A 15,026-nucleotide genomic window follows, 5' to 3' on the forward strand; every position below is an offset into this window, starting at 1 on the left:
GGTAATGGAGGTTTTAGCCAGGAAAATAAGAAAGAAAAAGAACAGAAAATAAAATTATAAAATCATAAGTATTTAAAAAAACAAAAGGGTCACCATTTATAAGATGCTATGATTGTCTACATGGGAAATTCAAGAATTTCTAGAAAAAAACTATTAAAACTAAAGTATGTTTAGCAAAGATACTGGAAACTAGATACTTTAAAAACTTTCTAACACACCAGTGCATTAGTCAAGGTCTCAACAGGAAACAGCACCTTAAATGAGGATTCTTCTAAGAGGTTTGTATGCAAAGAGGCTAATCACAAGGTGTTAGCAGTGCTTAGGAATACTACAAGGGGTAGTGTAGGAACCCAGGGCTAGCAATCATAGAAGCTATCAACACTGCTAGAACTGAAGGGATAAGGACTGGGAGAAGTTACCAGAACCTGGAAGGAGAGAGAGTCTTATAGGGTCAGCTGCCTTGAGAGAAACAATGACATTCAGTCGAGTCACAAATCCAACATGAGAGGACCTCACAGGAAGGAAGGAAGTTCTGGAACTGAAAAATTCAAAATCTGTAATGAAAAGTCCATGAGATAAGATTAATAGCATGTTCCACACCAAGAAGAAAATAGCGAACTTCAAGACCTAGAAATAGAAACTATCCTAAGTGAAATACAGAAAGATAAAGTCAGGAGAAAAGGAACAAAACCTCAATGACCTGTAAGAAAATACCAAACAGTCTAACATATGTGTAATTGGAGTCCCAAGGGGAAAAAGGGGAGGGGGAGTGTGAAGAAATAACCAAAATTTTTCCAAATTTAATGAAAACTATAAACCCATTATGCCATGAATTTCAAGAAAACCTAAAGATAATGAACACAAAGAAAACCACAATAAGAATGTCAAAATGTTGAAAATAATTGGTAAAGAGAAAATCTTATGGGTAGCTAAAGGAAAATTACATAAAGTGACCCATTACAAAAGCAGGAAAAAAGACAAGAATTGCCATTACAGTAACCCTATGTTGGTAGAGCCACCAATGACTCAAAATCCTCAAGAATGAAGATTTTGGTTACCCTACTGGATAAAACAAACAAGCAGACAAACAAACAACAACAGTTGAGGTGCTGGATTAAGCTAAATAGAATATGAAAGGGTTAATGGAGAACAGAAGTAAAATATACCACCAGAAAAGAAAGAACTATAACTACAGATCTGTATTTTCTTCCTTGTAGTGTCATGTGTGTTTTACATTAACTATTGTATTTCATCAATTCTAAGATGCTCATTTTTTTCACGTTTTCAACACCTTTGAAATAAGACTGCATCCTAAAATTGATTATCTCGCTATTGCTGGTAACCAGGCAACATTCATGGTATAGTTACTATATGCACGTATGCTTACTTGGTCATAGCAGTTCACATTATTATAACTGCATTTGAGTTGTGGATATTGTTGATAATACTCATTTTAGTTTAATTGTCCTTTAAAATGCCTTCTAAAATATTGCAGTACAATTCCACATTGAAATGAAAAGTTATTCTATGTTCAGAAAAAAGCATGGAAAGAAAGCAGTAGGGCTTTGTTGGAGAAAAATCTTTGTTGGAGAAATAATGTGGGAGGAATTCAGGGTAGGACTATAAATATGAAGAAGTCTGAGGAATACCATAATCAATATATTCTTCTTATATTTTAATTTTTTGTAGGCATAAAGTTATATAAGATAAAAATCTATATCTATGTTAAATAATTATAAAATAGCTCTAAATTATAAGTGATGAGAAAGTATTGTGTCATCATTTAATGGATCATTTTCCTTAATGGTACATAAAATAAGGGTTTATTTTACAACTGATTCTTAGATTCAATAAAATGCAGAAATTTATCTATTTTAAAATAATTTTTCTCTTCTTTCCTTCATTATTAATGTTGGTGGTGGTTAATTTTACAATTTATTGCTCAGATTATAGAATTTTTAGACAAAATAGCAGTTATCAGAGGGGTGACCATCACCCACAGACTGTAGACATGCAGTTACTGATGAGATTTAGATTGAATCTTTTGAAGGTAATTGGAATACATTACCGGGTTTTGTTTTGTTTTTTAATGGTTGGTTGTGTTATAGTTGGTGAAACCTTTATTTTGAAGTGTAAGTATTAGGAAAAGGAGTTATGTCAATGGACAGGCAAAGAAGTAGATAGTAATGAGCATTTATTATTCATCTAGCATCTGAATTACTTTCTTGTGCCTATTTGGTAACCATGTCCACCTTGCCTTTAGCGCTACTGCTTGGAGTCTGCCACCCTAGGATCCTGGTAGCCCTATTGAAATCAGGGAGCCCATTTCAACTGCAGCATCCTATGACAATCCTCGGCCTAAACAGAGAATAGCCATGATAGTATTTTTCAAAGATGACAGTGTTTCCCTCACTAATGTATTTCTCAACACTTTCAATAAAGGATTGTCTTCTGGAACCATTCTAGAAATTCAGTTAGTGGGTGGAGAAAACATTGAACATGGAATATTCCTCAATATTCCAATCTCCCCTCTCTATCCCTTCTCCAAACTCTATTTTATACCAAGGAATTTATGACACTTTAACTTTATTTAGTAGACTACTGTTTAGTCTGAGATTCAGCCAAACAAACAAACAAATAATTGGAACTCTTCTGGCTACTCAAGCTAGCCTATTGAAGGACCTCTGGTAAAGGATCCATACAAATAAATTCAGTATAATCTAAAATTATTTTGCTCCCTCCTTGGTCTAGCAAGCATTCTCAGGGTCTATTTCAACATGTATGCTTTAGATTTTGCCAATACAAATCAAAAAAATTTACCCTTATTTGCCTCTCCTATTGGGTTTGACTTTGTAATTGCCTTCTAGGTACACTGGAATCTGACAGTAGTTATATATCTCTAGACTGTGGAAAAGATGACCTTCCATTTGTATCATGTCTGAATCTGTTTCTCAGCTCCATTCCTCTCCTTCCCCTCTTCTGTTCCATATCATGGGTAAACTGATATAAGTAAGTCATGTTTTCTGACTTCTGTGTGAGTTAAGAGGTTGGAGGGCAGGAGAAAGGGAGAAGCTGGGATATTTTTCCCCCTCCTTCTCTGCTTTGGTAGAACCACCACCACCAGCTACAACACTTCCATGATTCCAACTCCAGTAGAGCAGACCTGCTATAGTTCTGGCTTCCCACTGATTGACCTGGTTGGCCCAAGTAATACACCTTTTCCCCCTGTTCCTGCCTCTGCAAGGAATGTAAGATTCTTCCATCACAGTCATAAAAAGTCCTTAGTTTTTAGGTGGACACTTGAGCTGAGTAATTAGTATATGAGCTTGAAGTCTATGTGCCCCTCATTGTTCTATAGAATAGCCACTCAGCCTCTTAGAGCCTTGCTTTCAATGGGCACTTCATTTTATGTGACTGGAAGTTTTCATTTAACTGACTCTTTCACCATTGTATGTCTGATCTGTCAGAGTCCCATTGTTTAAAGCTGGATTTTCACTGCCCTTGATCCCAACAGGCCCACTAACCAATCTTCAGATTCTTCTTCTTTTCCTGAGGGTCTGTTGTTTACACCCACTCCCTGTATACACCTCTGCATCAGTCAGGGTTTAATTATATGCAACAGAAGCTGACTTTAGTTGATCAAAGCAGAAAAGAAGCTTATGGAAAGGATTTGGGGTAGCTCATGGATTCTTTAGGGGGTGCGGGGTTGAGAACCAGATTTATGACCACCCCATTACCAAAAAGGGATTCTGTTCGGTCCCTACATTTTTTGTTTGAATTTTATTTTATTTATTTTTTTATAGAGCAGGTTCTTATTAGTCATCCATTTTATACACATCAGTGTATACATGCCGATCCCATTCTCCAAATCCATCACACCACCACTCCCACCTTCCACTGCTTTCACCCCTTGGTGTCCATACGTTTGTTCTCTACATCTGTGTCTCAATTTCTGCCCTGCAAACCAGTTCATCTGTACCATTTTTCTAGGTTCCACATATATGCGTTAATATGCGATATTTTTTTTCTCTTTCTGACTTACTTCACTCTGTATGACATTCTCTACATTCATCCACGTCTCTACAAATGACCCAATCTCATTCCTTTTTATGGTTGAGTAATATTCCATTGTATATAGGTACCATATCTTCTTTATCCATTCATCTATCGATGGGCACTTAGGTTGCTTCCATGACCTGGCTATTGTAAATAGTGTTGCAATGAACATTGGGGTGCATGTGTCTTTTTGAATTACAGTTTTCTCTGGGTATATGCCCAGTAGTAGGATTGCTGGGTCATATGGTAATTCTATTTTTAGTTTTTTAAGGAACCTCCATACTGTTCTCCTTAGTAGCTGTATCAATTTACATACCCACCAACAGTGCAAGAGGGTTCCCTTTTCTCCACACCCTCTCCAGAATTTGTTGTTTGTAGATTTTCTGATGATGCCCATTCTAACTGGTGGGAGGTGATACCTCACTATAGTTTTGAATTGCATTTCCCTAATAATTAGTGATGTTGAGCAGCTTTTCATGTGCTTCTTGGCCAACTATATTTCTTCTTTGGAGAAATGTCTACTTAGGTCTTCTGCCCATTTTTAGACTGGGTTGTTTGTTTTTATAATATTGAGCTGCATGAGCTGTTTATATATTTTGGAGATTAATCCTTTGTCCATTGATTCGTTTGCAAATATTTTCTCCCATTCTGAGGGTTGTCATTTTGTCTTGTTTGTAGTTTCCTTTGCTTTGCAAAAACTTTTAAGTTTCATTAGGTCCCATTTGTTTATTTTTCTTTTTATTTCCATTACTCTAGGAGGTGGATGAAAAAAGATCTTGCTGTGATCTATGTCAAAGTGTTCTTCCTATGTTTTCCTCTAAGAGTTTTATAGTGTCCGGTCTTACATTTAGGTCTCTAATCCATTTTGAGTTTATTTTTGTGTATGGTGTTAGGGAGTGTTCTAATTTCATTCTTTTACATGTAGCTGTACAGTTTTCCCAGCACCACTTATTGAAGAGACTGTCTTTTTGCCATTGTATATCCTTGCCTCCTTTGTCATAGATTAGTTGACCACAGGTGCATCGTTTTATCTCTGGGCTTTCTATCCTGTTCTATTGATCTATATTTCTGTATTTGTGCCTGTACCGTATTGTCTTGGTTACTGTAGTTTTGTAGTATAATCTGAAGTCCAAGAGCCTGATTCCTCCAGCTCCGTTTATTCCCTCAAGAATGCTTTGGCTATTTGGGGTCTTTTGTGTCTCCATACAAATTTTAAGACTTTTTGTTCTAGTTATGTAAAAAATGCCATTGCTTATTTGATAGGGATTGCATTGAATCTGTAGATTGCTTTGGATAGTATAGTCATTTTCACAATATTGATTTTTCCAATCCAAGAACATGGTATATCTCTCCATCTGTTGGAATCATCTTTAATTTTTTTCAAGAGTGTCTTATAGTTTTCTGCATACAGGTCTTTTGTCTCCCTAGGTAGGTTTATTCCTAGGTATTTTATTATTTTTGTTGCAATGGTAAATGGGAGTGTTTCCTTAATTTCTCTTTCCGATTTTTCATCATTAGTGTACAGGATTGCAAGAGATTTTTCTGCATTAATTTTGTATCCTGCAACTTTATCAAGTTCATTGATTAGCTCTAGTAGTTTTCTGGTGGCATGTTTAGGATTCTCTAGGTATAGTATCATCTCATCTGCAAACAGTGACAGTTTTACTTCTTCTTTTCCAATTTGTATTCCTTTTATTTCTTTTTCTTCTCTGATTGCAAATGGCTAAGACTTCCAAAACTGTGTTGAATAATAGTGGCAAGAGTGGACATCCTTGTCTTGTTCCTGATCCTAGTGGAAATGCTTTCAGTTTTTCACCATTGAGAATGATGTTTGCTGTGGGTTTGTCATATATGGCCTTTATTATGTTGAGGTAGGTTCCCTCTATGCCCACTTTCTGGAGAATTTTTATCATAAATCGGTGTTGAATTTTGTCAAAAGCTTTTTCTGCATCTATTAAGATGATCATATGGTTTTTATTCTTCTATTTTTTAACATGGTGTATCACATTGATTGATTTGCATATACTGAAGAATCCTTCCATCCCTGCGATAAATCCCACTTGATCATGGTGTATGATCCTTTTAACGTGTTGTTGGATTCTGTTTGCTAGGATTTTGTTGAGGATTTTTGCATCTATATTCATCAGTGATATTGGTCTGTAATTTTCTTTATTTGTGATATCTTTTTCTGGTTTCGGTATCAGGGTGATGGTGGCCCCATAGAGTGAGTTTGGGAGTGCTCCCTCCTCTGCAATTTTTTGGAAGAGTTTGAGAAGGATGGGTGTTAGCTCTTCTCTAAATGTTTGATAGAATTCACCTGTGAAGCCATCTGGTCCTGGACTTCTGTTTGTTGGAAGATTTTAAACCACAGGTTCAATTTCATTACTTGTGATTGGTCTGTTCATATTTTCTATTTCTTCCTGGTTCAGTCTTGGAAGGTTATACCTTTCTAAGAATTTGTCCATTTCTTCTAGGTTGTCCATTTTGTTGGCATAGAGCTGCTTGTACTAGTGTCTTAGGATGCTTTGTATTTCTGCGGTGTCTGTTGTAACTTCTCCTTTATCATTTCTAATTTTATTGATTTGAGTCCTTTCCCTCTTTTTCTTGATGAATCTGGCTAATGGTTTATCAATTTTGTTTTTCTTCTCAAAGAACCAGCTTTTAGTTTTATTGATCTTTGCTATTGTTTTCTTTGTTTCTATTTCATTTATTTCTGCTCTGATCTTTATGATTTCTTTCCTTCTGCTAACTTTGGGTTTTGTTTGTTCTTCTTTCTCTAGTTCCTTTAGGTGTAAGGTTAGATTATTTGAAATTTTTCTTGTTTCTTCAGGTAGGCTTGTATAGCTATAAACTTCCCCCTTAGAACTGCTTTTGCTGCATCCCATAGGTTTTGGATCGTCATGTTTTCATTGTCATTTTTCTCTAGGTATTTTTTGATTTCTTCTTTGATTTCTTCAATGATCTCTTGGTTATTTAGTAATGTATTGTTTAGCCTCCATGTGTTTTTGTTTTTTACGTTTTTTTCCCTGTAATTCACTTCTAATCTCATAGCGTTGTGGTCAGAAAAGATGCTTGATATGATTTCAATTTTCTTACATTTACTGAGGCTTGATTTGTGACCCAAGATGTGATCAATCCTGGAGAATGTTCCATGAGCACTTGAGAAGAAAGTGTAATCTGCTGTTTTGGGATGGAATGTCCTATAAATATCAGTTAAATCTATCTGGTCTATTGTGTCATTTAAAGCTTGTGTTTCCTTATTAATTTTCTGTTTGGATGATCTGTCCATTGGTGTAAGTGAGGTGTTAAAGTCCCCCACTATTATTGTGTTACTGTCAATTTCCTCTTTTATAGCTGTTAGCAGTTGCCTTATGTATTGAGGTGCTCCTATGTTGGGTGCATATATATTTATAATTGTTATATCTTCTTCTTGGATTGATCCCTTGATCATTATGTAGTGTCCTTCTTTGTCTCTTGTAATGTTCTTTATTTTACAATCTATTTTATCTGATATGAGTATTGCTACTCCAGCTTTCTTTTGATTTCCATTTGCATGGAATATATTTTTCCATCCCCTCACTTTCAGTCTGAATGTGTCCCTAGGTCTGAAGTGGGTCTCTTGTAGACAGCATGTATATGGGTCTTGTTTTTGTATCCATTCATCGAGCCTGTGTCTTTTGGTTGGAACATTTAATCTGTTCACGTTTAAGGCAATTATCAATATGTATGTTCCTATTACCATTTTCTTAATTGTTTTGGTTTGTTTTTGTAGGTCCTTTTCTTCTCTTGTGTTACCCACTTAGAGAAGTTCCTTTAGAATTTTTTGCAGAGCTTGTTTGGTGGTGCTGAATTCTCTTAGCTTTTGCTTGTCTGTAAAGCTTTTGATTTCTCCATCGAATCTGAATGAGATCCTTGCCAGGTAGAGTAATCTTGGTTCTAAGTTCTTCCCTTTCATCACTTTAAGAATGTCATGCCACTTCCTTCTGTCTTGTAGAGTTTCTGCTGAGAAATCAGCTGTTAACTTTATGGGAGTTCCCTTGTATGTTATTTGTCGTTTTTCCCTTGCTGCTTTCAATAATTTTTCTTTGTCTTTAATTTTTGCCAGTTTGATTACTATGTGTCTCGGCTTGTTTCTTCTTGGGTTTATCCTACCCGGGACTCTCTGCGCTTCCTGGTCTTGGGTAGCTATTTCCTTTCCCGTGTTAGGGAAGTTTTCAACTATAATCTATTCAAATATTTTTTCAGGTCTTTTCTCTCTCTCTTCTCCTTCTGGGACCCCTATAATGCAAATGTTGTTGCGTTTAATGTTATCCCAGAGGTCTCTTAGGCTGTCTTCATTTCTTTTCATTCTTTTTTCTTTATTCTGTTCCACGGCAGTGAATTCCAGCATTCTGTCTTCCAGGTCACTTATCTGTTCTTCTGCCTCAGTCATTCTGCTATGGATGCCTTCTAGTGTATTTTTCATTTCAGTTACTGTATTGTTCATCTATGTTTGTTCTTTAATTCTTCTATGTCATTGTTAAACATTTCTTGCATCTTCTCGATCTTTGCCTCCATTCTTTTTCCGAGGTGCTGGATCATCTTCGCTATCATTATTCTGAATTCTTTTTCTGGAAGGTTGCCTATCTCCACTTCACTTAGTTGTTTTTCTGTGGTTTTATCTTGTTCCTTCATCTGGTACATAGCCCTCTGCCTTTTCATCTCGTCTATCTTTCTGTGAATGTGGTTTTTGTTCCACAGGCTGCAGGATTGTTGTTCTTCTTGCTTCTGCTGTCTGCCCTCTGGTGGATGAGGCTATTTAAGAGGCTTGTGCAAGTATCCTGATGGGAGGGACTGGTGGTGGGTGAGCTGACTGTTGCTTTGGTGGGCAGAGCTCAGTAAAATTCTAATCCACTTGTCTGCTGATGGGTGGGGCTGGGTTCCCTCTCTGTTGGTTGTTTGGCCTGAGGCAACCCAACACTGGAGCCTACCCGGTCTCTTTGGTGGGGCTAATGGCAGACTCCGGGAGGGCTCAAGCCAAGGAGTACTTCCCAGAACTTCTGTTGCTAGTGTCCTTGTCCTCATGGTAAGACACAGCCAGCCCCCGCCTCTGCAGGAGACCCTCCAACGCTAGCAGGTAGGTCTGGTTCAGTCTCCTATGGGGTCACTGCTCCTCCCCCTGGGTCCCGATGCACACACTACTTTGTGTGTGCCCTCCAAGAGTGCAGTCTCTGTTTACCCCAGTCTTGTCAATGTCCTGCAATCAAATCCCACTATCCTTCAAAGTCTGATTTTCTAGGAATTCCTCCTCCCGTTGCCAGACCCCCAGGGTCAGAAGCCTGACGTGGGGCTCAGAACCTTCACTCCAGTGGGCGGGCTTCTGTGGTATAAGTGTTCTCCAGTTTGTGAGTCACCCACCCAGCAGTTATGGGATTTAATTTTATTGTGATTGCCGCCCCTCCTACCGTCTCATTGAGGCTTCTCCTTTGTCTTTGGATGTGGGGTATCTTTTTTGGTGAGTTCCAGTGTCTTCCTGTCGATGATTGTTCAGCAGTTAGTTGTGATTCTGGTTTCCTTGCAAGAGGGAGTGAGAGCACGTCCTTCTACTCTGCCATCTTGAACGGATCTCTTGGTCCCTACTTTTTAATGTCACTTATCTTATGATTTAAAATCAGTTTTATCAGATGGGTAAATAATAGTCCATGAGTCTACACTACAGTTCAAGGGAGGTTGAGATGCAAGCCTCTGGTATTTTTTATCTTCTATAGTGAGAAGCAGGCTCTACCTCTCTGTGGTTGGATGAACTTTCTCCCCTAAAAAGAAACATAGAAAGAGGCTTGGATACTGGACAGCCAAAAAGATGATAAACATCCACTGCCCTATGTGAACATACTGAGTTCATGATACATGCCTAGAACGGAGTGCTTAGGGGAGAATGCTTCTTACCCACTCCTTCTTCCTTGTAGAGAAACCCATTAGTATAACCCTCCTGGGTCTCCCCCCCTTCACACCTCCTGGAGGAAGAAATACAACTTACATTATTAATGAGTCTGGGAGAGAACATGAGTGTGTGGAGCTCTGTGCCTTCCTCTCTCCTTTCCCTTTGGGAGTACACATTCACATCTGCTTTGTGCACCAAGTTTTATAAGAACAGATGTCACATGGGGAGATGTGCATATTCCTTGCAATGTCTATAAATGGATGGATAAAACTAGTGTTCACTATTATGTCTGCAGCTCTAAGACATAGTCTCCAATAACAGCTCTACAGTAGGAAAGATGAAAGTTTATTCTTTGGCATACTTCTCAACTGGTTCATGAGTCAGGGATGAAAAGGAGGTCCCTCAACCCACTAATATTTTTTACTGTTTTGCAGCTAAATGTGACCTAGCCTCTGCCCCTGGAGGGCTCTCACTCTAGTGGGAGAGGGATACATAGCAGATCATTATAATACACAATGACCCCTGGGTCAACGTTTGACTGTGTCACTCCTTAGGACAGTCATACTCCAGAGCCTTTAGAATGCAAAACTATAGACTGTACCCTTTAGGTGATTGTCCACCTGGCTTTTCCTCTTTAAAAGTGAGAAGAGTAAAATTTGCAGTCAGGTAAAAAGGAACTATTAGAATGGGACTGATTCAGTTTCCCTTTGTTACAGTAACCAGATTAACTTGCTTTACCCTAATTCCCCAAGTGGGGGTTGGAGGGCCAGCATCTGATCAGAAGCTCTGGGATTCCTGCCCCTGTCTCTTTCCTTTCCCTAGTCATTCGAGCACCTCAGAGATTTACAGTCTGAGCTGGAGAGGCCCTCTGAGTTCATTCAGTCCAACACCTCCCCTTTCAGATGGGGAAACTGAGACCCAGAAAGAAGAAGGGGATTTTCCAGGGCCAAACAGAGGGCAGATGGCAGAGCTGGGATCAGCACCCAGGGTCATGGTCGAGCCAGGTGGAGATGGAGTGTTAGTGACAATAAGCAGCCTTCACTCCCGACCATGGGAAGTGAAGTGAAGCTCTTGGAGTCTAGAAGACCCCTCCTGCCATCCTCCTGGCCCACTGTACCACACACACATTTAGGACAGGGATCTCAGCTTCCCTTCCCTGGGCTGGGATGTGAGGAGTTTATGGAAGGAGCCTGAAGTCAGACCTCAGTTCTCATGCTGTGGTCTGGCTAGTACTTGCCCAGAGAAGTGCTCTGGAAATAAAGAGAGCTGAGAAACCAGCTTTGCAAATAAATAAATGAAATGAAATAATGTGACATGGCGTAAAATAAAATAGATGCCTTTGCCTTCAACAGGGGGCCACTTTCTGGAGGGACTTTCTCCTTTCTCTCTCCATTCACCCATCTCTCCTGCCTCCAAGCTCAGCAGACCCTTACTCCCCATACTTTCCCTTGATCACATCTCCACCACCTCCTTTTCCTCCCCACCCCTGCCTAGGCACTCCTGTCCTCCTGTAGGATGGACTTCTGACAAACCCAGGTGATTGCCTTCTCTATGGGTTGTTAACTGGTCAGCAAATATAATGTTTAATCAAACAAATTTTCAGCGATTTTATCGCATAACCACATTCAGGTAACATCACTAGAATTCTAAACAGAAAGAAGAAAGAGTTGACCCCCAGCTCCACCACCACCAAATCAAATGGCTTTGGCTCGCCTGAATTTGCTTCGGTTCTTGTCCTGACATTAAACAGATACCATTTTTTACACCTTCCTATATGCCAGGCATACTGAGAAGCACTTCAAGCAATATAAACCTGGAAGTATTTTATTTCCCAGAATCCCCTTTTTTTGCCTATCCAGAATCTCTTTTAATAAGAAGAATTAACATTTATTGAGAACATACTATGTGCCAGACACAATGCTCTCTTTTCATCCTCATGACCCAGTTTGTGTGTGCTTTCCCAACCCCACCAACATTCTCCAGATGGAGAACTGTGGCCCAAGGAAGTTCAGTGGCCCATCCAAGGCCCCTAGGGTAGTTAGTTTCTTCCTCTGTCAAAGGTGAGAATGTCCTAGTTATTACTTCCCCATTTGGGTTTCCAGGGGACAGTTGGGGTTTGGCTGTGAGTTCCTTTGTTGTAATTGCCTTTGTGGCTTTGGTGTTTTCAGGTGTAATTCCCCGACAGCCTTGAGTGAAGGATGCCCTTGTTTCCTGTTATTCCAAACATCACAAGGACAGACAGTGGAGTCTAAACAAGGGTTACAGGATAAGGAGATATTTTCACTGATACACAGAACAAATGGGAATCCAGCCAGGGGCAGCTGGACAGAACTTTTGGAGAAGAGCTCCCTGTAGTACTGCCGTAGCACCAGCCCTTCTGGGAAAGTGAAAGAGGCCAGGCCAAGAGTGTCCTGGGCTACTCTGTTGTCTTGGTGGAGGTTCTGTTTGCGTTCAGGAACAAAAATCATCTCAGACTACCCCAGGCACAATTTGTTGGGAGGATGTAGGGGTATCTCATTGAACCCTAAATCAGCTGGGCCTGGGGAAAGCCTGAAGTCAGGAAGTGGAGCCATCAGAGAATTTCCAGAAGTTTCTCTCTCATCTCTACTTCAACTTTCCTCTTCCTCCTAAACAGATATCTCTGCTTCTGTGCTCTCATGGCTGACGAGGCCACCCCATTCCAAGGGAACTCCCGGCTGAACTAAACCAAAGGTCAGCTTTGGAGGGGGCAGAAGCTCCACCCTCCCTGCTCTAGTTTACCCCATCCCACCACTCCCACCACCAACCACATCTGCTCAAGGTCCCTTCCCAGTACTGGTTTTTTGGTTTTTTTTTTTTAATATGAGAAGGCATTTTATTATTTTACTATATAACATATTAGTGAATATACCCAATTGTATTTTCTCAAATGGCAAATGAGACGCAGGATAACATTTCTCTTTGATTCCTGAAAACCTCAATATCACCTGTCTTTTGGAGGATTCAGTTTCCTACGACGTCTATGATACTGTCCACTAGGATACCAACGGTGCTTAGTAGTAAAGAACATTTTGCTAAGTTGTTCTATCATGGGTCCTTGCTCTACGTGTTCACCTTTCTCTTCTAGTCTGGTTTTCAGCACTAGATCATGTGTTTCTTCATTATTCTGCACAGGATCTGGCCGAGGGATAGGTTTTGTGTGCTCATACGGAATGTCCACAGAAGGGTGATAGCATACTATTGTCCTGCCATCAGATGTCAAAGCAAGCTCTACTTTGCAATTATAGTCATCTGGAAGAGAAGGATACATAGTTTTATGACAAGCACAATATAAGGCTCCATTTTGAATTGGAAATAAATGTTTCAAGATAGTTCTGCTTGATATAGCCCATTTTACTGCTGCCAATGCCATGGTGAATCAAGATGCTTATCAGGTGATATGAAAGATGATTTGAAGAGAAACTGCTTTTAAAATCTGCTTCTCAGCCCGGGTCCCCCCACTACTGGTTTTGATGCTCCCCCTGCCCATCCACCAGGATCCACTGAGGGAGCTCAGAGGGAGGAGAAACCACCATCTTCCTTCCTTGGGGACTTCTGAGAAGTCCTGCTCCATATGTTCCCTGTCTGTGTTGTGAGCCTGCAGGGTGCTCTGCTTGGGGATGGATGGGTTTCTCCACCGTTCTGGAGAGGGTAGCAAATATTCTCTTGCTCGGGAGGAGCAGCAAAGAGCGCCACTGTTCCATGGCCGAAGAGGGCTTGCAGGCTGGGCTGTAAGGAGCCATTGGTCCTGGTTTCTCAGCGTCCCCTCTCCTGTTGGCTTGCAGATCTCATTATTTAGACAGTCTCCTTTTTAGACAATTTGTACAAGGCCTGTTAGACATTCATTCTATTCCCTCACTCAAGCAGCAGCTATTCTGAGCAGGGCACAGGGTACAGAGGCAAAGGAGTCAGGGCACCTGCCCTTGAGAGGCTCATGGTAGGTGGGAGTGACAAGCCCATGAGAAGAGGAGTGATCCAGACGTCCTCTCGTTTCTCCTGCTAGCAGGTCACACTTCCTTTTAATGCATAAGCAGCAGTAAACTGAACCCTCAGTCTGCAAGACTTCAGGAAATCCGGTCTCTTACAGAGTTCCCTTTCCCAAGGATCTCTGAGAATTCTTACATATTCCACCAATTCATATGGTTGTCAGTTATCACCTTTGTCTGCTCCACTGGACCCCCAATCTGGAGCCCCAGCCCTGGGAGACCTGCCCTCCCCAGGCTCCTGTTTGTCTAACGAGGGCTTGTTCCCAGGGACTCCCAAGCTCCCTTCTCTCCTCTGTACTCTCTCCCTACATGATTTCATCCAGTCTCACGGTTTTTAAATATCATCTATTTGCCGATGAGTTTACAAATCTCTATCACCACCGCTGACGTCTCTCCCCAGCTCCAGACTCTTGTATCCAATTGCCTATTTGTCATCTTCACTTGGAGGTCAAACAGGCAATTGAAAGAACTTAGCCAAAACAAACTCTTAATTTCCTGCCCTGCTCTGCCTGCCCCCAAACCAGCTCCCCTCCAAGTATCTCCATTTCAGGCGATGTTTCAGTACACAGCAGGACACCATCCACTTAGTTGCTCAATCTACAAACCTGAAAATCATTCCTGATTCTTCTCTTTGCTCCCCCACCGCCCCCCACAACTAGCCCTGTGGAAGCCACATCAGAACCCATCTTGAATCTGCCCGCTTCTCTCCATCTCCATCGCTAGGCTCCTAGATCACGTGGCCATTGTCTCTCGCCTAGATGATGACAATGGCATCCTGACTTGCCTCTCTGCTTTCACTCCTGCCCCCTGCAATCTAGTTTCCACACAGAATCCAGAGTGAGCTTTTAAAAATACAAACCTGTCACATCACTCTCCTGCTTAAGCCCTTCCATGGCTTCCCATCACATTTAGAATAAAAATTTAATGTCTTACTCTGACCTACAATGTCCTCCCTGAGCTGGCCCTGCCTGCCTCACCGCCATCCTCAGGTATCGCACACACAACTGTCTTTCTTCCTCTTTCTCTCTCTCTCTCTTTCAGCCACA

The 15,026-nt window shown here is 40.6% G+C and overlaps 1 pseudogene; it reads right to left on the reverse strand.

Annotated features, from left to right (window-relative positions):
- Positions 1-12,876: 12,876 nt before the first annotated feature.
- On the reverse strand, positions 12,877-13,465 carry LOC111175388 (large ribosomal subunit protein mL42 pseudogene; annotated as a pseudogene).
- Positions 13,466-15,026: the final 1,561 nt, after the last annotated feature.

The sequence above is a fragment of the Delphinapterus leucas genome, chromosome 1 (assembly GCF_059928025.1).
Source record: "Delphinapterus leucas isolate spDelLeu-1000000601 "Yukka" chromosome 1, BTC_Dleu_Yukka2, whole genome shotgun sequence".
NCBI classification, from domain to species: domain Eukaryota; kingdom Metazoa; phylum Chordata; class Mammalia; order Artiodactyla; family Monodontidae; genus Delphinapterus; species Delphinapterus leucas.